The sequence below is a fragment of the Tenrec ecaudatus genome, chromosome 12, assembly GCF_050624435.1.
Source record: "Tenrec ecaudatus isolate mTenEca1 chromosome 12, mTenEca1.hap1, whole genome shotgun sequence".
NCBI lineage: Eukaryota > Metazoa > Chordata > Mammalia > Afrosoricida > Tenrecidae > Tenrec > Tenrec ecaudatus.
In genome coordinates, this window is record NC_134541.1 from 15,430,392 (window position 1) to 15,456,387 (window position 25,996).

The 25,996-nt window shown below is 51.8% G+C and overlaps 1 protein-coding gene and 1 pseudogene across 1 annotated transcript in view; one reads left to right on the top strand and one right to left on the bottom strand.

Moving 5' to 3' along the window:
- The window catches only part of EYA2 (EYA transcriptional coactivator and phosphatase 2), a 155,627-nt gene that overhangs the window by 33,098 nt on the left and 96,533 nt on the right, over positions 1-25,996 (bottom strand). The window lies entirely within an intron of this gene.
- On the top strand, positions 1,872-2,575 carry LOC142422191 (TSC22 domain family protein 4 pseudogene; annotated as a pseudogene).

Sequence of the window (25,996 nt, forward strand, 5' to 3'; positions counted from 1 at the left end):
GTCAGCCACTGCACAGTGGCTTCCCACGTGGGGTGATGCTGCTCACCCAGTGGGCAGTCAGGGTCTCCATGGTCCAGTGTTCTGACTCAGGTCACCAGGCCTTTCTTCCTAGTCTTTCTCAGTCTGTCAGGTCTGCTGACACCCACCCAGCATCCTGCACAATGGACTTACGACCATCAAGTCCGTTCCAGCTCAGAGAGACCCTGTAGGACAGGATAGGATGAACTACCCTTGTGAGTCTCCGAGGAGGAAGCTCTCTACTGGAGCAGAAATCCCCTTTCTCCTCAGGAATGACTGGTGGGTTCGAACTATTGACCTCGCGGTGAGCAGCGCAAGGTGTGACCCACTGTGCCAACAGGGCTCTTTGCTCGGTGTCAGAGCGGCATGCAAGTCATCCTTGACAGATGGGGGGGCGGGGGGACCTGCATGAGGTGTGTTGGTTGAACGTGGGTCTCCCGCGTGGAGAGAATTCTACCATTGACCACGACTGCTCCTCACATGCTAGTTAAAAACAAACAAACAACAACAATAACAAAAACCCTACCATCTTTGAGCCGGGCATCATTGTCTCCAACCCTATCTGCCAAGACACTTGGTGGCTCCGCTCTGTCTACGCTGCCCTGGTTCTCTGGGGAGAGATGCATTCCTAGCAGGGAACTGGCTTGTACTTTTTCCTGTTCTGCTCATCATTCAGGTTCAATCACCATTTAGTACATTTGGATCTGTTCAGGCTTTGTTTCAATGGCCACAGCTTCACATGGAATAACAGGTTCGAAGCCCTGTTATAGACACACAAACCAAACCCCTCCCTGGCCCACCCATCCCACAGAAAATCAGGTAGCCACTGCAAAAAACGAAGTCCCCCCTAAATCTACTGATATGAAACTATTGTCAAGAAACAGCGTCTTCCACAACACGGAATCCAGGAACAGGAAGGGGAGCAGCCATGCCAGGAGGCTGGGGGGAAGATGGGAGAAGAGGGGAGGAAGGAGGAACCGACTGCGATGATAGACATATAACCACACACCCCCCGCCCTTCATGGGGGACAAAAACCAGAAACCGAGGGGGAAGGCAGACAGCGGTCGATGTAAGATATGAAAATAATAATTTATCAAGGGGTCGTGAGGGTGGGGGTGGGGTAGGAAGAGGAGCTGATACCAAGGGCTCAATAGAAAGTAAATGTCTAGAAAATAATGATGGCAACATATGTACAAATATGCTTGATACAATTGATGTATAGCGTGTTGTTATAAGAGCTGTAAGAGCCCCCAATAAAATGTTCTTTAAATGAGAAACAACAGAGCACTAAGTAAACAAAGGCAACTGACATCACAGTCCGTGTTAACCACAACTATTCCATAAAAGAGACTCTGAACACACACATACACCCACCGACCACACTGTGACAAAAACAATACACGTGGCCTGTGTTACGCTTTTTACTGGCAGGTGCACCTCCCTCAGCCAGGCATTTTCATAAGCAATCAATGCTACAGAGTTACATGTTGCTGTAAAATATTAGCATCGCGTGTTATGAAATGACCTAGGTGGGAGTGGGTGCCATTGGAAAAACCTCACAGAGTAAAACATGCACGTTACGTGTGGGAAAAATACGACATACGTGTAGAAACCACCCATACTTCGGGGTCCCCTTCCTTAGCCATCTCTCACTATGGGAGGATGACACACCCCAGGTGCTGGCACGTCGAGACTGAGCCAGGATTGTTCATCCACCTCATCTGCCGTGCAAGTTGGACAATGAACCAGAGACCGAAGAAGAATCAATATGTTTGAATTACGATGCGAGTGAAGACGAACAAACAAGTCTGCCTTGGAACTGGCACAGTCAGAACGCTCCTTAGGGGCGTAGATGGAGGTGGGCAAGCTGCCCCATAGCCTGGGAGAGCCTTATCACCAAGGCCGGTGGATGTGTGTGGATGTTTATGAGTGAGACCAGGAGTCGCCTAGCTTTGGCCGGCTTCTGGAGGGAATCCAGGGGGCCTCAGGGGGCACAGGGGACAGGTCACTGGATTCCAGGTTGGAGCTGTCCAGCTTGGGCCTGGCCACCCCAGCAGACGGGACTCCATCGCTGTCCAGAAGGTTGGATGGATTTTTGCAGCTGAGGAGGGAGTTGGTGGCTCCTGAGGAGACAGGGCAGGTGCCCCCACTCGACTCCCACCCCAGCTCCCCGGCCCTCGATTTCTTCCCTGACGCCAGTCTGGTTCACGAGTCCCCAGACCCTTTGGGACGACGGCACAGAACCTCGGTCTGGCCCACTCCATGCTGGCCATCAGTGGTCACCCGGACAGCGATGCTGATAGTTGTTCCAGAAGCCTGGCTGGCATTGACAAGATCGAACAAGCCATGGAGTTGATGAAATCCCACCTCATGTCTGCGGTCCGGGAGGAGGTGGAGGTGCTGCAGGAGCAGATCCGGGAACTGGCCGAGCGGAACGTCGCGCTGCAGCAGAACGAGCTGCTGCGTGCCCTGGCTAGCCCCGAGCAGCTGGCCCAGCTGCCTGCCTCACGAGTCCCGAGGCTCGAGCCCCCTGCGCCCAATGGGCCCTCTGTCTGAGCAGCCTCCCTACCCTCACAGTGTGCCTTTGGGGGCTGCCAAGGCTGCCGGGATTGTGCCCTGCTGCCCGCCCCCTCTTCCTATGCAGCTTTAATGCCTCCTGATCCAAAAGCTGGGAGTTCAAGGCTCAGTGCTGGCCGGTCCCCCAGGCCTACCCATATCCTCCGATAGTTCCCAAGGTCTGGGCTAGGGTGCCCATGGGCCTTGGTTAAAGAGGGAGGGGCCCAGGATAAGGTGTTAGAGGGCACCCTCCTCCATGAGGGGTCCCAGCCTCCCCTTCCCCCTCCTTTGTGTCATTGTTCTGCGACACCCCCACCGCCCCCCAGCACAAGATGGCTTGAGTGAGTTGGAGGCTCCCTGGCAGACATGGTCCCTCCACTCCAATGTCTTGTTCCCCAGCAGTACCCCGCTCCTTGGCCCACGGGAGGGAGTATTGATAGAAGCTGAGAGTACAGGGATGCAGGTTGTTATTAACATAATAATTATCATTTAAAAATTCTGAAGAAACTTAAAAACAAAACAAAACTGAACATGCTGGATAAAGTAGAGGGATGGGGAACTAGGAGAAGCGCTTTGGTGAGATGGGCTGACAGTGGCTGCAGCAGTGAGCTCCAAATCACAATGAGCGGCATGAGGACGGTGCCGACCAGGCACAGTGTTTTATGCCTGGCTCATGGGGTCACTAGGAGTCGGAACAGATTTGATGTCATTTAACAACAACGACGACAACACAGTTGGCAAACTATAGCCCAGGCCCCTGTGGCCTACTGCCTGGCTCTGCACACCTTTCAGGCTAAGCAAGAATGGTTTTTACATTTTAGATGGTGTGTGAAGTGACAGGTTAGCAGTCATCACCGGGACCCTAAGTCCCACAAAGCCTGAAATACGTTCTCGCTGACTCATCGTGGGAAACGTTTGCTGAACCCTGGTCAACACCCTTGCTCCTGAACTCAGGTGTGCCACGTGACTTGCTTTGGGCAGAGGAACGTGCCCAGAGTGACGTGTTACTTAGGGTTGGGGCGCTAAGAGCCAGCGCATGGGTGCCACGTGGTCTTGCTCTCCGTCCAAGGCGGTGGACGTTCTGACAAAAGCTACATTCTGGAGTGACGAGGACGTGGACTGGAGTTGCAGTTGACTCTTACGGACCAAACCAAAGCACATGCCCCCCATACACACCCCAAACCCCCTCAAATACCCCCAAACCCAACTCCATTGCCATCAAGCAGATTCCAATTCCCAGGGGCCCTGTAGCTTTGTCCCATCCAGTTTCCAAGGCTGCCATCTGCATGGACGCCCACTGGCAGGCGCTTTCCTGCAAAGCCACTGGTGGGTTTGAACTACCAACCTCTCAGCCAGTAGCCAGGGTGACTGTCTCTAAGGCTCATTAATGGGACATATAGAGAAATGAGGAATGAATCTTTATCGTTATAGGGGCCCCAGATTCCCCCTATATTTCACTGTGTTCCTGGTGAGTTTACATGACAGGTTATGTTCTTCAAAACTCTCTGCCCAAGTTGTTTGGTAACACGGGGTACCTCCTGCACAAAGCTTGAACAGTCTCAGTGTCTTCATGCTGGTCTCTCAGTTTGCCCCTAAGTTTTCAGGGATGTTTGTTATTGCAGCATAACCCTGCCTATACCAACTGAAAACAAAAACAAAACAATCCCCCCCAACTCACTGCCATCGAGTCAATGCCAACTCATAGCGACCCCATAAGGCAGGACAGAATCACGCCTGTGAGTTTATGACACTATAACTCTTTAGGAGAGTAGAAAGTCTCATCTTTCTCCCAAGGAGTGGCTGGTGGTTTTGAACTGCAGACCTTGTGTATTGAAGACCAACACATAATCACTATGCCACGGCTCCTCCATCAACAGATTCATGCACAAAATAGGCAGTAAAATAGTTCTCAACCTTTGCTGCACACTCTTATGCTCTGGGGAGCTTTATCAATACCAGGATGCCCTGACTGGGCAAGAACAGAATTGCTAAGGGTGGAGTCCAAGCGCCTCAGGTGTTTCCAAAGTGCAGCCAAGATTAAGCACCACTGTCTAAAAAGAGATACAACCAGCAAATGGTTTGAACTCTGTTCGTATTCCAAAGGTTATCAGTTTGAATTTACCCAGTGCTATGGGAGGAAGGCCAGGTGAACTACTACCGGAAGATTAACCCACTGCCATCAAGCCAGTTCCAGTTCATGGGGACCTGTCACCGCCACCGAAACCCTGTGGGTGGAGTTCTACTCTGACCCACGTGGAATTGCTTGGAGTTGGAAGCTCCTGCACGGCAGCTTGTTTGGTTTTTAAACTCTGATGGATGATATCCTTGGCTAATAGCTACCAAGGGCGGCTTCCTCTGTGTCCTTCCTTGACAGGTCTTCACTCACGGAATCCCCACCCAGCTCTCTGAGCTCAGTTTCCCGGTTTATAGAGGGGGAAACTGAGATGCACAAAAGTTAGCTAATAGGCTCAAAGTCACACCGCTGCAAGTGGCTGGTCTCTGAAGGTGTCATGGTTAAACACTCACTGGTTATTGAAAGGACGAGTCCAAGAGAGCAGGAGCTGGCAATCTGCTCTGTACCAATGACCGCCTAGGAAACCCAATGGGCATGTCACCACGCCACCACCTGCTTCCAGAGTCTGGGTAGGCGGGGCTGGGAGGGGAGAAAACCAGCCTTAACTCAGTGGAAAAACAAAACAAAGCCCAAACACTGCCATCAAGTCCATGCAGAACGGATGCTCTGAGTTCCCGAGAGCGTCACTGTTGATGAGAAAGCCTCGCCTCTCTCTCTCGAGGAGCTGCTGGTGATTTCAAACTGCTGACCTCACAGATTGCAGCCCAAGGCATAACCACTACACCAGCAGGGCTCCAGTCATTGGTAAAAGAGTTCTCAATCTTTAAGGCATTTGACAGGAGTAAAGGCCTCTAGCTAATTGTGACGTACACCCACTGCAAAGATGCGGCTTTCCGTTGCAGTCTCGGAAACCCACAGGGGCAGTTCTACCTTGTCCTATAGGGTCACTATGAGTCAGAATCGACTCAAGGGAAGTGCTTGGTTTAGTTTTTCCTTAAATATGGTGTTCAGAGACCTCCCGCAGACCTGGCGCTTCTGTAAAAGAATATTTCCACTACGCCCTTGACTTAGATACAAGCCGCTCTTGGACAGAACAGTGTGGCTTTGCCCTCCCTGCTCCACCTGATGACAAGCTTGGGGTTCGAAGTGGCTGTTGTCAGACTCATGTGACTTGGACACACATGAAACATGTGGTTTTAGACGTGAAGTCTACGCTCAGGAAACACCCTGACACTCCCCTGGAAAAAGGTTTTCCCGTTCCTCTTTATAGAACCCCTCTCTATTTTAACAGCTGTTCCAAAAAATCTGGATGAGTCCAATTCCGTCACCAGCAAAGGAGGTCGGCCTCCACAAAGGTGGTCCCCCACCCGCACGTTGAAATATGGACGGATTCGGTGGGCAGGACACTGGACAATGCAAGAAGCTTCAAAACGGACGGGAGAAGTCCCTGTCACGAAAGCGAATCTGTGTTCCACGATTTCAGGAGGTAGCACACGGTCAAGAGCCGATGGTATTAACAGAAGGGACCGGAGGCACACGGCGCCAAGGGCTCAGCTATAGCTCGCCTCTTGCCTCTCATCAGGCACTAACTCCATGCTGCCAGGGAGCCTGCGGTGCCCAAGGTCCACTGGGCAAACCCCTTGGCAAGAGGGTCACTCCCACCACGGGATGCTCCCCAGGCATTTCTCACAGCCTTTGCTGTCTGACGACCCAAGTAATTCAACGTATCCTATCAGTAACAACACTCTGAGCCTCTTAAAAATGGGGTAAGCATCCCACAGAATCATTCTTTAACAGATAATGGCTTAGAAAAACTAATCGAAGCACGCCTTCCCTTCACTGACTGCGAACGGAAGCTGGGCCTGTGCTCCCGCGGGATACACAGGCTTAGGTGGAGGATCAGATGACCCAGCGCAAAGGGAACCCAAACCAGATGGTAGGGCGCCCACCGAGGCAGCGGCCAGTACAAGAGTGTGGGTCGGGGTGTTCTCACTCGCATGTGTCTAATCAAAGGTTTCTTCTATTACGTCACTTGGTTCTGTACCGAGAATCAGCCCCACCCATAAACCATGCACTTTGAAGCAGCGATGGAAACTACAACTACAGGCGAAACTGCTGCCTAGCTACAGAGGACCCGATTCTCCATCTCGAAATAAGCTTTCTCTAAAAAAAAAGTTATTTTTGGCTACATTCTATAGTTATACTATAGTATAAACTCTATAGTACACTCTATAGTTAAAAAGGAACTACATTCCTTGCTGATTGTTACCATAAGATGTTTAATTTTACCCACTCAAAGGAGTTTAACTTCACACCTGAGTTGGCAGTCTTTGGCAGGTCACATGGTTTCTTCTCCTTTCAGAAAGGTGACCAGATTTTAACATTGGTAAAGCGGGACACCATTGATAAAACTCATATCCTGGCGAAATAGTCACATGGCAGCCCAAAACTGTATACCCTGGCTTGTCGTGCATTCTTTCCAAAAATCGGGACTTTAAAAAAATGCCGCGGGGTGTGGGACAAATTGTTAAAAATCCGGACTGTCCCGCCAAAAGCGGGATGTCTGGTCACCTTACCTTTGGGCTCACTTTATTCCAACCCCTTAACAGAGTATCATTGAAGCAGAGCATTTAAACAATGGCCCGGTGAAGCAGAACAACCAAGCCATTGCAGGAGAGCGACTCCTTTGTGGGTGGTCAGAATGCAGGAAAACAGATCTCACAACCAGCTCACCCGGAGGATGAGACTTCTGGCTTAAGCAAGATGGAGCTATCAAAGTCCGTGCAGAGGAAAGTGCTCACGTGGGATCACTCCATTCCCACAGGAATTATCGATCAACAGGGAGGAGTGATAAGAAGTATTAAAAATGTTAAGGCATTTAACAGAACGAAAGCCTCTAACTAAACTGTTAACCCACCAAACGCCATATCAGGTTCCGAGATCCCACTTCTGTACAAGACAGCTTCCACGACATCTTTGACCTGGACACAAACAGTTAAACAGATAGTGCAGTTGCTCGCCCTCCTCCACTAGCTAGTGGCTAGAAATGGGTGGGTTAAAGAGATCATTTGACTGGTACAGGTGTTAGACAAATGTTAGGCATGTGATTTTAGTGGCTAAGCCAATTTTCTGAATCTGCCCTAACCCCACCACCCGTTGTCGTTGTTAGGTGCCGGTTCACAGCGACGCTATGTGCATCAGAGCACAACCCTGTCCGGTCCTGCACCATCCTCACAATTGTTGTTTGAACCCGTCACTACAGCCACTATGTCCATCCATCTCGTGGAGGGTCTTCCCCTACTTTACCAAGCACATGTCCGTCTCCAGACACTGGTCGCTCCCGATCAGGTGTCCAAGGCACATGAACCTGAGTTCCACCACCTTCACATCTAAGGAGCATTCTGGCTGCACTTCTTCCAAGACAGATTTGTTTGCTCTTTGGCCAGTTCATGGTGATTGCAATAGCCTCCACCAGCACTGTCATGCAAATGCATCGCTTCTTCTTTGGTCTTCCTAATTCAGTGTTCAACTTTCATATGAATACGCAGCAACTGAAAACACCATGGCTCGGGGCAGCGCTCCTTCGTCCTTGAAGTACCGTCTTGCTTTTCAACACTTTTATAGAGATCTTGTGCTGCAGATTTACCCAATGCAGCGCATCTTTGATGTCTTGACTGTCGTTTCCATGAGCATTGGTTGTGGATTCAAGCAAGACTACATCCTGGACCACTTCCATCTTTTCTCCATCTGTGATGATGCTAACCGTGGACAGCCTCATAGAGGTTTTGCTCACCCTACACTACACAGCTGGTGGTTTCTAACCGCCAACCTTGTGTAGTAACTCCCTAGCCCACCAGAGCTCCGACACGCATAGCGATAAACAAAGCCCAAACCCACCGCCACTGAGTCACTTCTGAGTCACAGAGACCCTGCACCTCTGGGCGGTACAAAGAGCTCAGCACTTGGCTGCTAACCAAAAGGTTGGCGTTTGGAGTCCACCCAGAGGCACCTTGGAAGAAAGGCGTCCTGCTCTTCTTGTGAAACATTCTGCTGTTGACTATCTATGGAGCAGATGACTGCACATACATGGGCGCTGGGTCCTCGGAGTCAGACTTGACTGGGCAGCAACTGGTTTAAGAAGGCCAATGCTGCACGGGGAGACCTGCTGACTTTAGGAGGACGTCAAGAGGACATTTAGATGTGGGATGGGGCACGGGAGAATAGAGAGAGCTGAATGCTTAGCTTTGATTTTGGGAAGATGGAGACTGGGGCACAGATGGGAAGAATCCAGGCCTAGCAACGCAAGCATTTTCCTTGTAACTGACGGTGACATACCAAAGAATCGGCAAGAGTTGAAAGTTGGGGGAGGTCATTTGGGAACTGCTTATCATAACACGTTCCTTTGTAGGGCTCTGAATTTTCAGATGTATGCCTATGCCTTGGATTTAAAGCAATGCAATTAAAGGAACATGGCCACCCTTGGCGATTCTACCGCTCCTTGTCTGCCCCAGGAGGAATGCCGCCGACCTGGGAACACTGAGGCAGGTCAGGGATTAAAGAATGGTTTACAAAGAAACATCAGTTAGAAACCATGGAACCTCCTGCCCAAGGAGACGAGTGAATACCTGGTAGCATGTTCACTCTGAACAAAATCAAATTTCTGTGGAGAGAAACACACACACATGTGTATTGAAAGAGAATGTCTGACGTTCGGTAAAGTGAGTTATTTGTCACTGTGGGTGCATCAGGTTGCTCTCTGACCTGTGGGCTCTGGGTGACGGAGCAGCGCTGTCCCTCAGGGGTTCAGGGCTGTCATCTCACACAGCAGATAGCCAGACCTTTCTCTCGCGGAGCCGTGGGTGGGTCTGAACCGGTACCCTGCAGGTCAGCAGTCAAGTGCCTAATGGCTGCATGGCCAGGGCGCTCTTGGACACCATGAACACCCATTAAAAGCGCGTGAACTGCCCTGCAGGGATTCCTATGTGGGTAACTATCCGAGAGGGTCCTGAGAACACCCCTTACGTCTAGGGAGCTGAGGGAGAGAGGGCGCAGGCACGCGAGGCAGCTCCAGCACCATCGAGAACAGGGCGCGGCAAACGTTTGAGACGGAACGGCCCATCCTGTCCCTCATGACAATTTGAAAATTACCCGAGGGCCATACATATATTCTCACATACTAGTGAAAACACCATTACCTGAGTTATAGCCTTCAGAATGTCCCAATTTTACATGCAGAACCACATGCATGTCCCCAAAGACTCTCAGGGCGCAGTTTGCCAGACCCCGATCTAGGACACAGCTTCCCAAAGGGCGTACTTGGCCTCCTGTCCTCTGGGAATGAGCGACTAGAGCCCGCCGTCCACAGTAAAGTGCAGGCGTCTGCTTCCGTAGCCCCTCTACATCGTTCTACCCCCGGGGAGTGGTACGGTCCACACTGGGAAACACTGATCTAGAATATTCTAAAAAAAATGTGAAGGAGAAAGGATTACAGCCGTCATCATATAATTAGAAAAAGCAGTTTCTTCAAAGCCACCCAGGAATGTCTGTGGAGAACCTGTAGGAGGCCTGTGCCCGCCATGAGAAGGCTCAACATGCCCTGCTTCCCGAACCTCAGCGGGCACGTGGCCACCCATGGGGCCTGCTCTTCAGTGGGCTGGCTGGAGTCCGCCGGCGAGGTGACAAAGGCTGGAGCTGCCCCCAGCCAAGCCGCTCTGACCAGCGGGGAAGTCAGGCAATCTGTTCGCTGGGCCGGACTGCTTTCCACGTTCGAGACACAAGTGCAAAATGAAAGGAGCCGACTGGCGCTGATGCCGTGTAATGACCGTGAACTACACCCCGAGCGCGAACGGCAGGCAACTCTTCTGTGTCCTCTGGGGCTGAGGCGAGCCTGTCCCTCACATCCCCCACAAACTCCCGGACCGGCTGCCACTGAATTGAGTGGGCTTACGGTGGTGACCCCACAGGGCCGTGCGGGTTTCCGTGGCTGACGCTTTAGAAGCAGATGGCCAGGCCTTCCTTCTGCGGGGCCTCTGGGCGGACCCTCACCTCCAACCTTCCGATGAGAGGCCCAGTATGTCCAGAGCTTGCAGCACCCAGGGATCCTGCACCCCGCTTATGTGCTCCTGGGAGTGGGAGAGGATCCTTCTGATAGACCCAGCCTGTCCCCTGACCTAGACACCTCAACTACGGGGCGCCTACCCGCTATCCTCTTGAGCTCATCAAAGGCTGCACGCCCTCCAAACCCACTCTGATTCTGCAGATGGACGACTGAGTAAGACCTTGTGTGCACACACCCAGCACAAGCGTGGCCTCTGTCACCCTCACCTCCCACCCCGACACCCTCCACCCAGCCTCCCGGTCCACTGCCTCACCCCCTCCCACCGCCCCCAGCCTGGGGACCTGTTCTTGTACAACCAGCAGGATCAGCATGAACCACACACCCAAGAAGCCTGAGATGGGCACTCACGTGAAAATCATTTTCTTAACCATGACATACTCTTTGGATTAAGAAAGAAAAAAGAAGAGAGGGGGAAAAAAAAGAAGGGAAAACCCACCAGCCAGTGGGTAATCTAAGTAAGCAACAGCAGAAGCGGATTGCTTAAAAAACTTATTAATTAAAACCAGCAGAGAGAAGCGAGGAGCGCGCCTTTGCCCCAAACAGGCTTCAATTTGTAACTCATCCTCCGCCAGGAGGGCGCGGGCTGGATGGATGGAATGCCAGCCTTGCTGGTGGGCGGTCCCCTCCCAGCCAAGGTACAAATCAGACCAAGGCAGCGCCGAGGTTTCCCGACATGCCCTAAAGCTCTGCAGATGGCCCAGGGTTCGGTTTTGATGATGCGCTGGTGTGGTCCAGGCACGCGTTCACTAAGGAGGCTGGGGAGGTGGCTCCGGGCGTGGGAACCACCTCTCCCCGCGGAGGCTGTGGACGGGGTGGCAGTCTTGGAACCCAATTTTTACGCATTCTTGGTGGAGCTCCCTTAATTCAAGGAGGATGGCTGGGGCTTTCACCAGATGGGCCTCGCAGATCAGCGGTCAGTACGTTATCTGTGACGCTGCTTGCATTTCTTGACTGGATGCGGCGGGCGGAAGAGCACAGGCTTTCTGAAAAGATCTCTCTGAAATGCATCACACGGGCCTCAAGGGAAAAGCCTGTGGATTCTTGGCGGCCTTCTAGTGTGACAGCAGAAGTTGCCAGGGACCAGTGTGGATTACCAGCCCCATCACACCCATGGCTTTGGTGTTTCCTCTGATAGCTGCCCTTCAGAAGCCCAAGTGGTGTAAAGGGTTACGAGTTGGGCCGCTAACGGCAAGGTCAGCAGTTCTAAACCACCAGTTGCTCTGCAGAAGACGGATGAGACTTTGTACTCCTGTCAAGAGTTACAGTCTCGGAAACCCACAGGGGCAGGCAGTTCTGCCTCATCCTAGCCAGTGGTTTTCCACTTTCCTAATGCCATGACCCTTAATACAGTTCCTTGCTACTTCATCACTGTAATTTTGTTACTGTTATGAATCGAGCGACCCCTGTGAAAGGCTTGTTAGACCCTCACAGGGGTCATGACCCTCAGGTTGAGAACCGCTGTCCTAGAGGGTCTCTGTGAGTCAGAATCCACGCGATGGCAGTAGGTCTGGTCTTCAGTTTGCATGACAGAGTAGAACTCCCACACATGGTTTCCAAGGCTGTCAATCTTTACTGAAGGAGACGGCCTGATTTTTCTCCTAGGGAGCAATTGGTTGGATCAAACCACGCACCTTTTGGTTGGCAGCTGGTGGGCTCTGACCAAAGACCCCCGGGTTCACTAGCAGCCATCTAAACACCAGCCATGCCCACTGCCCCGAGTCCGTTCCCACATACAGAGAGATTGTCATGCTTTTCTCCTGAGGAGCGGATGGTGAGTTTGAACCACCAGCCTTGTGGTTTACAAACGCCCAACGTCTAGCCCACAGTCCCACCGGGGCTCCTGGTTTAGACAGCCGCAGTCATTTTCTGTGGAAGTGTCTCCTTCACCGATGTCGGACTCGCTCACCAGCTCCATGCTGTGCTAGATGCACACCTCCCTCCATTCACGGAGCTCGGTCAGAGCACGCCCATGTTTTACAGAAAAGGGTGGTCTCGATGAATCACCACTTGTATTATCCAAGAGGAAATAGCTCCTTATTGGTGGTTTTCCAAGATTTTGTTTCAGAGCAAGAAGCCCCTTTGCAGAAGATGGTCCCGAAAGGGCATTCGGTTCTTTGAGAACTTCACCTTTTGCCCAGCATCACCAGCCTGTGATAAAAGCAAGGCAGACCCCCATTTCATCCTGAAAAGTTCAGACAACGGTTCAAGCTGACATTCCTGACCTGTTTATTGGACGTGGTTCTCCTGGCCCCACACCCCAGTAATAGCAGCAGCGGTAATAGTGACAATAATAGCCCATCTGTTTTGAGTGCCTTGGAAACCGAGCTAATAGGATGGGCTCTTAGAGACTGCCTGCAGTCAGCTTCACCTCTTACTCACTGGATAACTTGTACAAGGTTCTTAAACTCCACGTGCCCCAGTTTCTCATCCGTAAGTTGGGGTTATAATAATATTTCATGGGGCTGTTAGGAGGACTTGCAAGATTTCTTCTAAGTGTGGGTTTACCATCCTTTTAGTGAGTTTAATTTAATGATCAGCATTAAAAAAAGATTTGAAAATAATTAACAATCTATAATCTATTAAGGGGCCACGAGGTTTGGGGGGGCAGGGAGGGATGGATAAAAGGAGGAGCTGATCCCAAGGGCTCATTGGAATGTCTAGAAAAGAACGATGGAATATATGTACGAATATGTCAGATACAATTGATGTAGGGATTGTAACAAGAGTTGTAAGAGCCCTCAATAAAAGGATTAAAAAAGGGGGGGAGATAAAAAGTAATGAAAGACATGGAATAGAATCCAGGGGTCAGCAAGCTATAACCTCCTGCTTGCTTTTATAAAGTTTTATTGGCACAGAGTTTGTTTACCTTTTGTTTCTGGCTTCTTTGGACTACAGCAGTGGAGGAGTAGTTGCTATAGAAATTGGGTGGTGTAAAAATGATATTTGCCAACCCCTAGAATGGGTGACCCAAAAAGAGAATACCATGCCTGGTCACTGTCAGTTTTTATTTCAGGTGAAGGCGCCCTGGGTGGGCACTGGGTGGAGCTGGCTGTAAATCGTGATGTCAGACGTTCGAAACCACCGGCCCCTCCGAGGGAGACCTCGGAAACGCACAGGGGCAGTTCTACTCTGTCCGACAGGGTCACTAGGAGCCGGAATTGACCCAGTGGCAGCGAGTGTTTTGATATTTCAGGTGATGTGGGTGCACAGAGCCATAAGCAAAAGGTAATTCTCACGGTGGCGGAGTTTCCGGCCGTTAAGAGCTTAGAAAGGCCTCCTGGCAGCACAATGGCCAAGGCTGGAGGCTCACACCCACCCAGTGGGGCCATGGGAGACCTGGCGATCTGCTCCCATCAAGACCACAGCCTGGAAAGCCCAGTGGGGTCATTCTCCTCTGCGCGGGGGTCACAGTGGGTCAAAGATAGACATGCGGTGCTCAACAACAGCAAGAACTTAGAGCCACTCTGGGAGCCTTGCAAACGCTGAGGATCTGGGAGCTGAGCATTGACTGTTATTGAGAGCGATACTGTGACTGCTGCCAGGTCTCTTGTTCAAGGTCCCACAGCTTGTAAGAGGCCGTGTGGGGGCCGGAGCTCACGGCTGGTAGGTGGCTTCTAAAGCGAGAAGAGAGGCAGACAGAGGGAAGACCTAGGGCAGCCAGATGAAGCCAGCGGCAGCGACTGCTGGGATGTGTGCTGGGGGCCAGCCGAGCCTGGAAGAGACCAGACCAGATCTTCTCCTAGACTGCAGCGCTTCTCCACCTTCCTCCTGCCGCGACCCTTTCGTACAGTTCCTCATGTGGTGGTGACCCCCCGACCATAAAACTATTTTCGTTGTGCTAGAGAGAGCAAGGTTCTCTGACCCCTGAATCTGGACCGTGGGCGTCCAGGACTGCAAAGGGACACATTTCTGTTGTTTCCAGCCACTCAGTCTGTGTTACTCCACGGAGCCCAAACACCTGCCCATCCCATCTGAAACTGCCCAGAGGCCAAGCCACAACTTCCCCACATCCCGTTAGATTCACAGGGACACCCTGTAAGCCAGAGCAGAACGGAGACTCAGACACCCTGAAGGCTTCTGAGACCGCCTCATCTTTCCCCTCATCAGAGCGGCTGGAGGCTTTGAACTGCAGACCTTGAGGCGAGCTGCCCCAATACCTGACCAGTGCTCCTTCACATCCTCATTCCCGGTTACAATTTTACATAGCATTCTGTGACATCAGAAGCAACCTCAGTTACTTAGGTTTTGACACATCCCCCCAGGCACAGGGAGGCTCTCAGGAGCCACCGCCTCACCTGATTTGTCCACTGCTGGGCCCCTGGCACCGGGAACAGCCGGGAGGCAGCAGCAGCTGCTCAGCAAGTCTTTGTTCCATGGCGACCTGAGAGCATGTGAACTTCATGGACCTTGCTGCATTTCTGTTCATCACAGCGGTTCCCGCTCGTGCAGGTAAGTCAAGACCAGAAGTGGTTAAGTGACTTGCCCAAGGTCACCCTGTTAGACAGTGGCCCAGATGATTCAGCTCCAAGATGATTCTGATTCAAGGACCCCAAATCTTAAACCATTTGATCACTGAAGAGGTTTCTGCAGGAACTCATCACATACAATGTTTCATTGCATGCTAAAAGCATATTACGTTCAGTTGTTTTTTTTGGGGGGTGCCCAATTTGAAACTGTTGATGTAGTTGGGCAATATCAAGCCCATTCAGATGCACAGTGACCCTACACGACAGAGAAGAATGGCCCCAGAGGGTTCCTAGGCTGTAACTTAGCCTAGAAGCCTGGGTGTGTACTGGGCAAGCGCCAGGCCATCAGCAGCAAGGCCAGCAGTTAGCAAGCAACAGGCAAGGCTTCCGTCCGGCTGTGAAGACTTATGGCAGACTGGAAGCCCACAGGGGCAGTTCTCCCCTGTCCTGTAGGGTCGCCATGAGTTGGCAAGGACTCCGTGACCTACAGTGTGTGTTGGGGGTGGGGTGGGGTCAACGTCTTCTCTTCACTGCCTCTTCTGGTTGACACCTTTCCTGGGGCTCGATGTGGAAAAGTCAAAGCAAGTGGGTAAGCCCCTCTCCTCTCAACTGCCCCTAGACCAGTCTGTGTGAATCTGTGAATTCACCAGTCTGGGTTAATCTGCTGGAACCAGACCCCTGGGCCGGGCTTGGGAATCAGCTCAGCTGAGCGGGTGCCGAGGACCCAGAGCCCTTTCCTTCTGGCCGGCCTATCTTCCACTTCCTTGCCCGTAGTCTACAACATCTCAGGACGACATCATGGCAGTCAGACCGGGCGTGTGACCAACTCCAAGAACGGAATCCATGCTACCGACTGGACACGTAGACACTGTGGAACCGGTGTGTGTTCTGCTGCTTGGAAACAAAGGTGCGTTGTATTGCAGGGGACTGGCTTTGATAAGCTACTTTCGGGCACCGTTTGAGCCTTGGGGGCTCTTCAAGATGTGACCTGACCGACAGTAATTTTCTGGAGAAATCGGAGTCAGATCTTGGTTCACAGCAGTCAAAGGACAGGCTGCTCCCACGTGCTATCAGTGTTCCTCTGGTCATTGGGCTCTCGGGGGTGGGGGGGGGAAGGAAGGAAGGCCCGATGATCTACGCTTGAAGATGGGCCAATGAAAACCTTGGGGGTCACAGCACCGTTAGACCCCCCCAATCGATGGCAGGGGTGGGGGTGGTTGGACACAGGACCCGGCAGCATTTTGTTCCGTTGGGTGTGGGGTCACCAGGACTTTGGGCCTGACTTGACGGCAGTTAATGAGCACAAACTCGTGTGAGATTCAACCCGATCCCAGGCCTGGCCTTGCTGCACTGCTGTTCACAGGCAGAGTCGTGCACTTGACTCCTAACTACAAAGGTGGGTGGTTTGGACCCACCCAGAGACTCCATAGGCTTGGGACCTGCTTCCTATGGGGCGGTTCGGCTCTGCACCAAATGGTGCTTTGCTAGGGGGTGGTTTTCATCTTCCACACCCCCCGCACCCCCACCTTGTTCTTTTTATTTGACTGTTTGCTGAACTTGCATCTCAGAACAGCCAACCTCCCCCCGGAGGAGAATTTTGGCAGCTTCCAGGAGATTCCTGGAGGTCTCTCCTCCAAACCGTGCTCCAAATGAAGCTGCTTGGAGGATGAGATGAATTCATCTGGCTTCTGCATCTTCCTGACTTCTGTTCTTCAGGAAAGCTGCTTCACAGTGGAGGGGGCTGTCCGGGAGTCTGGCCTCCAGCAAGTCCGTAAGGAGCCCTGGGGTCCATGGCCTGGTTTCGTGCTAGGGGCGAACAGAAACTTTGTTGGTCCTAAGTCACTCCACAGCACCACTGCAGAAATCCTGGCAACCTGCTTCCGTGCAGATGACAGCCTGGACCTGATGGGGCAGCAAGGGGGTCACTACGAGTTGAAAATCTGCTTTAGGTGAGAAATGCTAGGTCTCTCTGTGTGTTTCTGAAAAACTTCTGGTGGTATAGTTAGCAATCAAATCTACTCAATGTCTTTACTCATTGATTTTTTTTTCTTTTCTAGGAGACAATAACTGGTCCAAAGGTATTCACGGTGCTCTGTGTGTGCATATAAAATTCCTCAAACACAAGATATTTGAGCCTCCTAATTCAAGAGCCCCCAGCCTGGGCACCGGAGTCATTTGAAGCAGGTTCATCCTTTGTTGCTGCCCTGTGTGTTGAGATGTTTAACCGCATCCCTGGTTTTTATCCACTAGATGCTAGTACCCATCCGCTCCCCGCATGAACACCCCGATATCTCTAGTTAAAAGTCTGCTGAGGTTGGGGAGGGGAGGCACACAGGCACTCCTTGTTGAGAACCAACGTCTGAAATAAATAACATCAACAGAATCCCAAAGCTTCGTGTTTAGGGCTGTAAGTATAGAGTGGGCAGCCTTAGTCATTGTGAAAGTTGTGTGTGAGAACTGGACACCGCATTCGGAAGGCACAGATGCACTGGTCATTGGAATGCATGATGGTGCTGGCGAAGAAAACCGTAAGTCCCGTGGACTGCCCAAAGAACACACACCTCTGTCTTGGGAGCTGTATCTGTCTTGGGAGATGTACAGCCAGAATGCTCCTTGCAGACAAGAATGGTGGTGGGATTTCCTCTCACGGACTTTGGACATGTTGTCCAGAGAGACCAGTCCCTGGAGAAGGCCCTTATGCTTGGTCAAGTAGAAGGTCAGGGAAGAAGAGGAAGGCCCTCGATGAGGTGGATCGACACCATGGCTGCAGCAGCGGGCTCAAACAGAACAGTAATTGTTCGGAGGGCGCAAGACCGGGCAGTGTTTGGCTCTGTTGTCCAGAGTCAGCGCCAACTCTACAGCACCCGACACCCTCCACCACCTCCTTCGTGACACCAGCTTTCTCCCTATGTGATGGACTAAAACGATCCAAATCTCCCCACCAGCTGCGTGCAGGGTGCCAGCTTCCTGTTTCAAGAGGCATGAGCCAGATGCACGGAGGAAACAGCTGCCCTTGGCCCCACGTGGGTCACGGGAGACCTGGGCGCCACACGGTTTTTAATGACTGCTTTCTCAGAAGGACATCGTTTGACAGCTCTGGGTGGGCTGGAACCGCCAACCTTCTGATCAGCAGCCCAGCATGTCAACCATTTGTAACACATAGAGGCTCTGGAGCCAGGCAACCTGGCTGCAAGCCCAGGTTCTGAGGCTTACCTGCAGAAGGTGGGTGACTCTGGGCAAGTTTTTATGCTTTCTCTGAGTCTGTTTCCTCCTCTGTACCCCCTAGACCACCTTCGCCCCTTCCTCGTGGAAAAGGGCAAGAGCAAAAAAAAAAACCCAAACCAACCCCACTGCTGTTGAATTGACCCAGTGTCGAAGGCAGACTGTCACATTTTCTCCTGCAGAGCGGCAGGTGGGCACAAGCCTCCGACTTGGCGGTTGGCAGCCGAACACTTAAATGAATGGATAGATAGATACAAGGCACTCCAGATCCGTGCCTGGCCAGGGGTAAGCTCTACTCAAGGCTCCCTGCTCTGGTTGGAACAATCAGGTTGGTCCCAACTGATAGGGACCCCATGTGGCAGAGTGGACAGCCCCATAGAAGTTTCCTGGCTGCAGGCTTTACTGGAATAGACAGTCAGCCGGGTGGGTTTGAACTGCCAACCTTCTGGTCAGCAGCTGAGCTCATAATTGTTGGGCCACGAAGTTCTCCCTCACGGGCACTTGACTGGCAGCTGCCTCCTGGGTGGGCGGTCAGAGGGAGGCTCCGAGTAGGGGCTTGCCCTGGCGCTTTGGACCCCAGACTCGGTCCTCCTCAACTCAGCACCCCAACTGCCAGTGAGCCAGGTCTCAGTGGGGACCCTGTCTGGGCTTGCAAGCTCTGATGTACAGGGCTGACTGGGTGATTCTGGACGCCCAACAGGCAACGCCCAGCTCACACGGCTTTTCTTGTCTGTCAATCACCCTGACGTTCCAGATTGCAGGACGGGGTGCTTCTGAACCTATTCTGGAACATCCCTCCCCCGCCCACCCCCAAAGTAAAAAAACACCCAAGCACACAAAGCCAATCAATGCCATCACACCACCGAACCAGCCGAGCCTTTAAACACTCCCTGCCAAGGAGCTGTTTACAGGCTGAACAAAGAATGAGTCTGCCACAAGGAAGAGAAGTATTAATTAAAGCTATTCATTAAATCAGCCTCCCTATTCTGGGGGACTTATCTCGGGGCAGTGTCAGCCAGAGGTCAGGGACGGATTAACACAATGCCGAGCTTGGCCCCGAAGTCTCCTCCGTGTGGTTGGCTTTTAATAATAAAGTTGTCATTAAAAGAATTTAATGGTTTTAATTGGGTTTAATTACTTGGAAACTCCTGGAAAACAGACCAGCTTGTTGTTGTTTAAAAAAACAATTTTTTTGGAGGAAGACTGGAAAATGATGGTTGTGCAGAGAAGGGAAGAAGGAAACAGGGTTGAGCCACTTGCTGAAACCGTGAAGTTGAAACCCGATGACTGCACTTGGACTGTTGGGGCAGAGTTTTAGAACACCACAGAACCAGAACCGATCTTAGCTCTGCAGAAGGATCTGCTGGTGCGCACAAGGACTGTGCCCAGAGATCCGCGTCATCGCCCCATGGCCACGCAGACGACAAGAGGGAAACACTCGGCTGAACCTAAAGGATGCGGACCCGGCTCCTGTGTGCTTTTGGAGGGTTCAAGCAATTATCCAGCCTTCTGGATTTTCTCTCAGCAGAGCCTGCGATCGAAACTTTCTCCAAAAAAAAGGGTTTTATTTTTATTATGGTAAAAACACACTGAACAAATCATTTGCCAATTCAACCGTTTTTCCGCGGGTTGCTGGCGATACGGGCGCCCCTCTTCATGGGGTGCAAACCCCACTGCTCCCCTTCTCAGAATCACTCCACCACCATTCACGGGCTCTGAGGGCATTTGGCTTGGACATAAAGTGAGAGACTAAGATGAATGAATAAGAAACAGAGCTGTGAGCTTGGAGCACGGCGGCTGGCAGGCCTGATGTGCAAGGAGGCTGGAATGTTCCTGGGATCCTGGGCAAGCTTGAAGGCCACCAGGAGATGGTCACCCTAAGGAGACCACTGTGTAGGACATATGATGTCATGGGAGGCCAGAGAGGTGATGGGGTTCACTCTTATAATAAGGGCTGTACCCTAAGTTATTTTTACTGAATGTACAGTATATACTTGTGTATAAGCCGAGTTTTTCAGCACAAAAAATGTGCTGAAAAACGGGTTCGGCTTATACATGGGTCAGTGGTACCCCAGCGAGGTGTAACAGCTCGCAGGTGATTGCTATTCCTCCCTGTTCATTCAAAGCCCCGCTGACGCTGCAGGGCTTTGAATGTTTGTCTACTCACATCTAACCACTCAGAGCCGTCCTATGACGTGGATTGCTCCAATTCACAGAAGCACCGTAGTGATTCACTTACGCCGGCAGCTGAACTGGTAAGGATGTGTCTGTGGCTGCGCTCCGTCTCTCCCCTCTGGTCTCTGTGTTAATTCACATCCTGCATTTCCCACCCTAGGCTTATGCTTGAGTCAATCAGTTTTTCTGGTTTCCCAGGTAGTAATTAGGTACTTCGGCTTATACCCGGGTCGGCTTATATTCGACTATATACGGTAGTTAGAAAACTACCTCTTAACCAAAGGTATTTAAAGCAGCCTCTTTGAAATTTTCAGAAATTGCTAAAGACACACCGGTGGATGCAGATATCACGTAGAGGGGCCAGCTCATGGTGGGGGTCTTCTCTTATTTACCTGACGGTTAGTGATGAAGAGCTGGGCCCTGCTATCTCGTTAGTCAACAGGGCCATCCTGAGACTTGCAAGAACCTCGTTGTTCTCCTTAATCATTCACGGTCAATAGCTGTTTCCCGTGGTTACCCTGAAACCCGAGTGAATGCAAAAACATCTACACAGGACTCCCCAAAGTGTAAATTCCAAAGTGTCCTGATCTCAAAGAGGCCCGATAAAGACAGCCTGTTCTCCGGTCCCTCTCCTCGCTGGTGTTCGCCTTCTGATAAAAAGTCCCGTTTCCTCTTCTAACTTGGAGTGAGTCAACTGGCTGTGCAGGTAAAACGCCAGCCTTTCAGGTCACTGGACTTAGAACAGAGACACAGCAAGTGTATACGGATGCCCACAGGATAGGACTGCCGGTCACCACCCTGTTGCTTCATTGGATCATTATCAGCGGTCACACCTCCGTGCAGTTTTTCCAGAGCGCACGTTGGCGCACGGTTGCTTCTACGGATGCCGCACTTTAAACAAGGCTGTGCTTAGCGGCTTCTATAAAGGCCGTTTTTGACATGCATACTAGACATCCTTCAGGTGTCCTGGCTCACAGAACGCTCTCTCAGAACACCAGGGGGCAGGTGTGGCTGCTGTTGCAACAAGCGGGGAGAACGAGGAGATCGGGTTTTCATGCAAGAAGGATGACCCGGGCTGCCTGCACAATCTTGCCTCATCTTGCCCAACCCCAAACTCAATATACCCATTTTACAGACAGGGTCGGAAATGCAGGGAACGCCGCGCCCACTAAGTAGCAGGTTTGTGGCTGAGCTTAGATCACCGCACCTGCTCTTCTGGTGCTTCTCAGAGGAGAGGCCGGGCGGCCTGGGTCACCATCATGTCTCAGCCCAGAGGCTTCTTTTCACCGAGGACCAGGGGTGCAAGGACGTTTGGCAGCGGCCGGGGGCTGGTGTGACTTCAGCCTGCAGAGACACTAAACACTGTTCAACTCTGGGATCGCCTGTCGTGGTGTGCAGGGACAGTGACAACCGTCTTGCGAGCCCCACTACAGAAGAACACACAGCCCACTGAACAGCATATGCCATCTGCTCTTAATTGGTGAAATATTGTTACCTGGAGTCCCTAGTACCTAAGGAGGGGCCAAGGAGAAGCATCGCTATGTCCAGGGGCTGCTCCTAGTCTTGAGGGTAGGGGCTCCCCATAAGACACTGACACCCCCCTCATGCCTACAGCTTAGAGGTCAAGGTGGAGCATGGCTGAGAGCTGAAGGAGTACATGCAACAAGAATTAACTAGTGCTAAGTGCAAGCAGCCCTGGTGGGACTGGGCTGCTCTCCTCCAGGTTGGTGGCTCAAACCCACCAGCCACTTTGCGGGAGGAAGAGGAAGCTGTCTGCTCCCACAGCGATTTACAGACTCAGAAACCGCACGAAGGACCACTATGCGTGGGCATCCACCCAATGGCAGTGGACCAGGGTGTTCTCTCTGTAAGACACTGGGGGCGTGGGTTCAGCAACATAGTCACAAATGAACGTAGCATAATAACACATGGAGGAATGACTACATAAATAAAGATATGGTTTACCGTTTACCGCATGTTTGGTGGCAGGGCTGCACATGCTGTCCACAGCAACAACCCCGAAAGCACCATCCCCACAGAGCAGCGGTTCTCAACCTGGGGGCCGTGACCCCTTTGGGGGTCAAACGATCCTTTCACAGGGATCGCCCAATTCATCACAGTAGCAAAATGACAGTGATGAAGTAGCAACAAAGATAATGTTATGGTGGGGGGTCACCACCACATGAGGAACTGCATGAAAGGGCCGCAGCCTGAGGAAGGTTGAGAACCACTGCCATAGTTCAACGTGTAAGTGGGGCCCCTGAGGCCTAAAGCCAGACACTGCGCACTTTGGACATTGGGGTGCAGCTGGAGGAGAAAATACAGCAGAGAAGGGACTGGGAAGTTTCAGGTGCAGGGAGGTCCCCGTGGAGAAGGTGGCCTTTAAGCAGATCTGCCGCAGAGGAGGGAGAAGTCATGTGGTTGTCTGGGGGAAGCGTATCCTTCGCACAGAGTATGTGCAAAGGCCCTGGTAGGCGTAGGCCTGGCAGGCTAGGGGGCCACTGAGGTGGCCAGTGTATGTGGGGGCGAGGGAGAGAGGGGAGCACCGGGAGACGAGGATGGAGAGGTAAAGGGACGAATCTCAGAGGGCCACATCCAAGCACACAGACCCTCGTCACCGGGCCAGGAGGTAACCCTTCCATGTCGAATGTTTACTGAGTCCCTTTGGTGTGCTCGGGAAGACCGTGGCGGCTCCTGGCCCCCCATGGCCTCCACTGTACAGGTTGGAGTGGGCACCTGCTGGTGTTGCCTTCCCAGGGGTTGTCCACCTTCCTCTGATAACATCAGCCTGAATGCTTTTTGAGGAATCAGGCTGTTACCACTCCCACCATGTGGTTCGCAGTGGGCGATCCAGCCGCCTCCCAACTCCAGGGTAAACACAGTTCTAGTCATCAGAGGGACGGGTTCAAGACAGACCAAGGCAAGCTTCCCGTTGGAAAATGTGAAGATGGTACTGGGGACAGGGACGCACTTCCCACTGGGGTCACCACACTGGAGGGTGTCTGTCTGGGCCCCGCTGGGGGTATCTTTGCCAACAGAAATGAAGAAAATAAAGCCAGGTCAGGAGCAGGCAGAGCAAAGAGATGGAGAAAGACTGCATTCTGTTGACATTGTTTAAGCTTCTGGATCCAGCCAGGCCTGAAGGCAAACTCTCCTGGATATCTGGGTTATACGTCCCCTGCTTGTCTGCTTAAGTCAGCTTGAGTTGAGTGTCTGCTAATTACTGAATGAAAATTAATTTGAGAACTACTTATGGGCACAAAGAATGTCTTGTGCTAGAATGTAGGATATTGAAGAAAAAAAATCAAACCAAGCTCATGGCCATAGTCGATTCTGACTCACGGTGACCCCATAGGGCAGAGCAGAACTGCCTCTGTGGGCTTTTGAGGCTGTAAATCTCTATGGGAGTAGAAAGCCTCATCTTTCTCCTGCTGAGAGGCTAGTGGTTTTGAACTATTGACTTTGTAGCTTTCAGCCCAATGCATAACCCAGCAAGCCTGCAGGGATCCTGGATGCATGGGTACTGAGAGCATGAAGACAGGGTTGGAGTCCAGGAGGGGTGCAAATGAGTAACGTGCTCAGCTATTAACCAAGACATTCGAGCCTTAAGTCTACCCACAGGCACGTAGGAAGAAAGGCCGGGTGATCCACGTGCTGGAAGCCCAGTGGCACCCAGTTCCACTGTCACACATTGCTGGTCACCAGGAACCAGAATAGACAGAACAGCAACCCCATCCTCTCACTGCCCCCCAAGACATGGTCACGATGCCTGTACTCAAGAAGCTGAAAAGTAGAGTCAGGGAGATGGACACATAAGTAGGTGATAAGAGACATGGTGATAAATGATGTACTTGAGCAAGAACAGGGTGCTAAAGCTGAGATACAGCAGGGGCACCCAGGAGAGCTCCCTAGAGGCAGAGGGGTGTTTAAGAGAGGTTTAGACTCCTTTGGAGTCCCCGGCCCTGAGTTCCGATCCACTCTCTCCCTCTTAGGAGCAGGGTGGTCCTGGCTGGGGCATCAGCACCCTTCCTGGCAGAACGGGGACTATCTGATCATGTCCACCTTGCTGGCTTGTCTGGAGGACCACGGAGACAGCCCATGGCATGGATCTGCCCAGCGGCATCCAACGGAGAATGCTTCCTTTTCTTAAAATTTTGGAATCCCCCTGTTGAAGGCTTCTGAGTTTGGGGTGCGTGCTACAAAGTAAAAGTAAACACTTTATTTTTCAACCCTACCCACAAGCTTCCAACAATGGAACAACTCCCCCCAAACCACGAGCTACCCAAACACCCGTAAGACGAACCAGCTACGACTCTTGATTCATCGCCAAGAAAACCGCCAGGAGAAGCAAGAGCCAGGGCCAGATGGTTTCGCTGGAGATTTCTCCCAAGTTCATGCACTGCCAGCAACGGGAACACAGATTCCCCCCAGACACACGTTTCGGCTCGTTTATGGGGCCATGTCATCCTGACACCAAACCCAGAGAAAGGCATTAAAAAATAAAACAACAAACCGGCGGACAACAGCGACAAAACCACCAACACCTTCTCAGGAGAAAGACGAGGCTTTCTACTCAGGTAAAGAGTTACCATCACCTTGGAAACCCACAGGGGCAGTTCTACTCTGTCCGATAGGGTGACTATGAGTCTAAATCCACTCAGTGGCCATGAGTGTGTCAGGCTGGTGGGCCAGGTACCGTGATTTCAATTGTACAGATGAATCAACGGAGACCTCCCCCACTCCTCTTAGAAAAATGGCAGCAGGACCCATCTGAAGCGACACTGTGATGAGCAGAGCGTGAACTTGAACTGAGTGCTCTCAGGAAATGCAGCTACTCAGAACGCCTTCAGGCTCCTTTGGGAGACTTGCCTCTGAGTCTCCTCCCTCTGCCATCAGAGGGGCATGCAAGTTCAAGAATTCTGAGGAAGTGTGGGAGGTGGGCGTAGGTGAGGGGGAAATGTCCCATTTCCACGTCAAAGTCAACCCAAACTACAACGGTGGTGGCGGCCGCATGGACACCTTTTGCCATCCAGTGGACACCCATCTCCCCAAAGGCTCACAGGATTTCCCCCCTCTGCCCCCCTCCCCCAAAGCAAACTTTAGGCGAGCCCAGGAACTCTATTGTTGGGAAATAAGTACCGTAAAAAAAATCCAGGTGGGGAGTTCTCAACCTGCTAGTTAAGGAAAATTAGCCCTATTATTGAGGTTGGTAGGGGCCGGGGGATTACTTTTTCACCACTCAGCATTATGAGCAGCAACCCCATGATTTACAAGAGACAAAAGGGCTTCTCACTCTAACCGACAATTTGTTGAGGGTTTTGCACGGGAAATTTCAATCGCCCTTTTTTGGGGGGGGTTGTCGGATG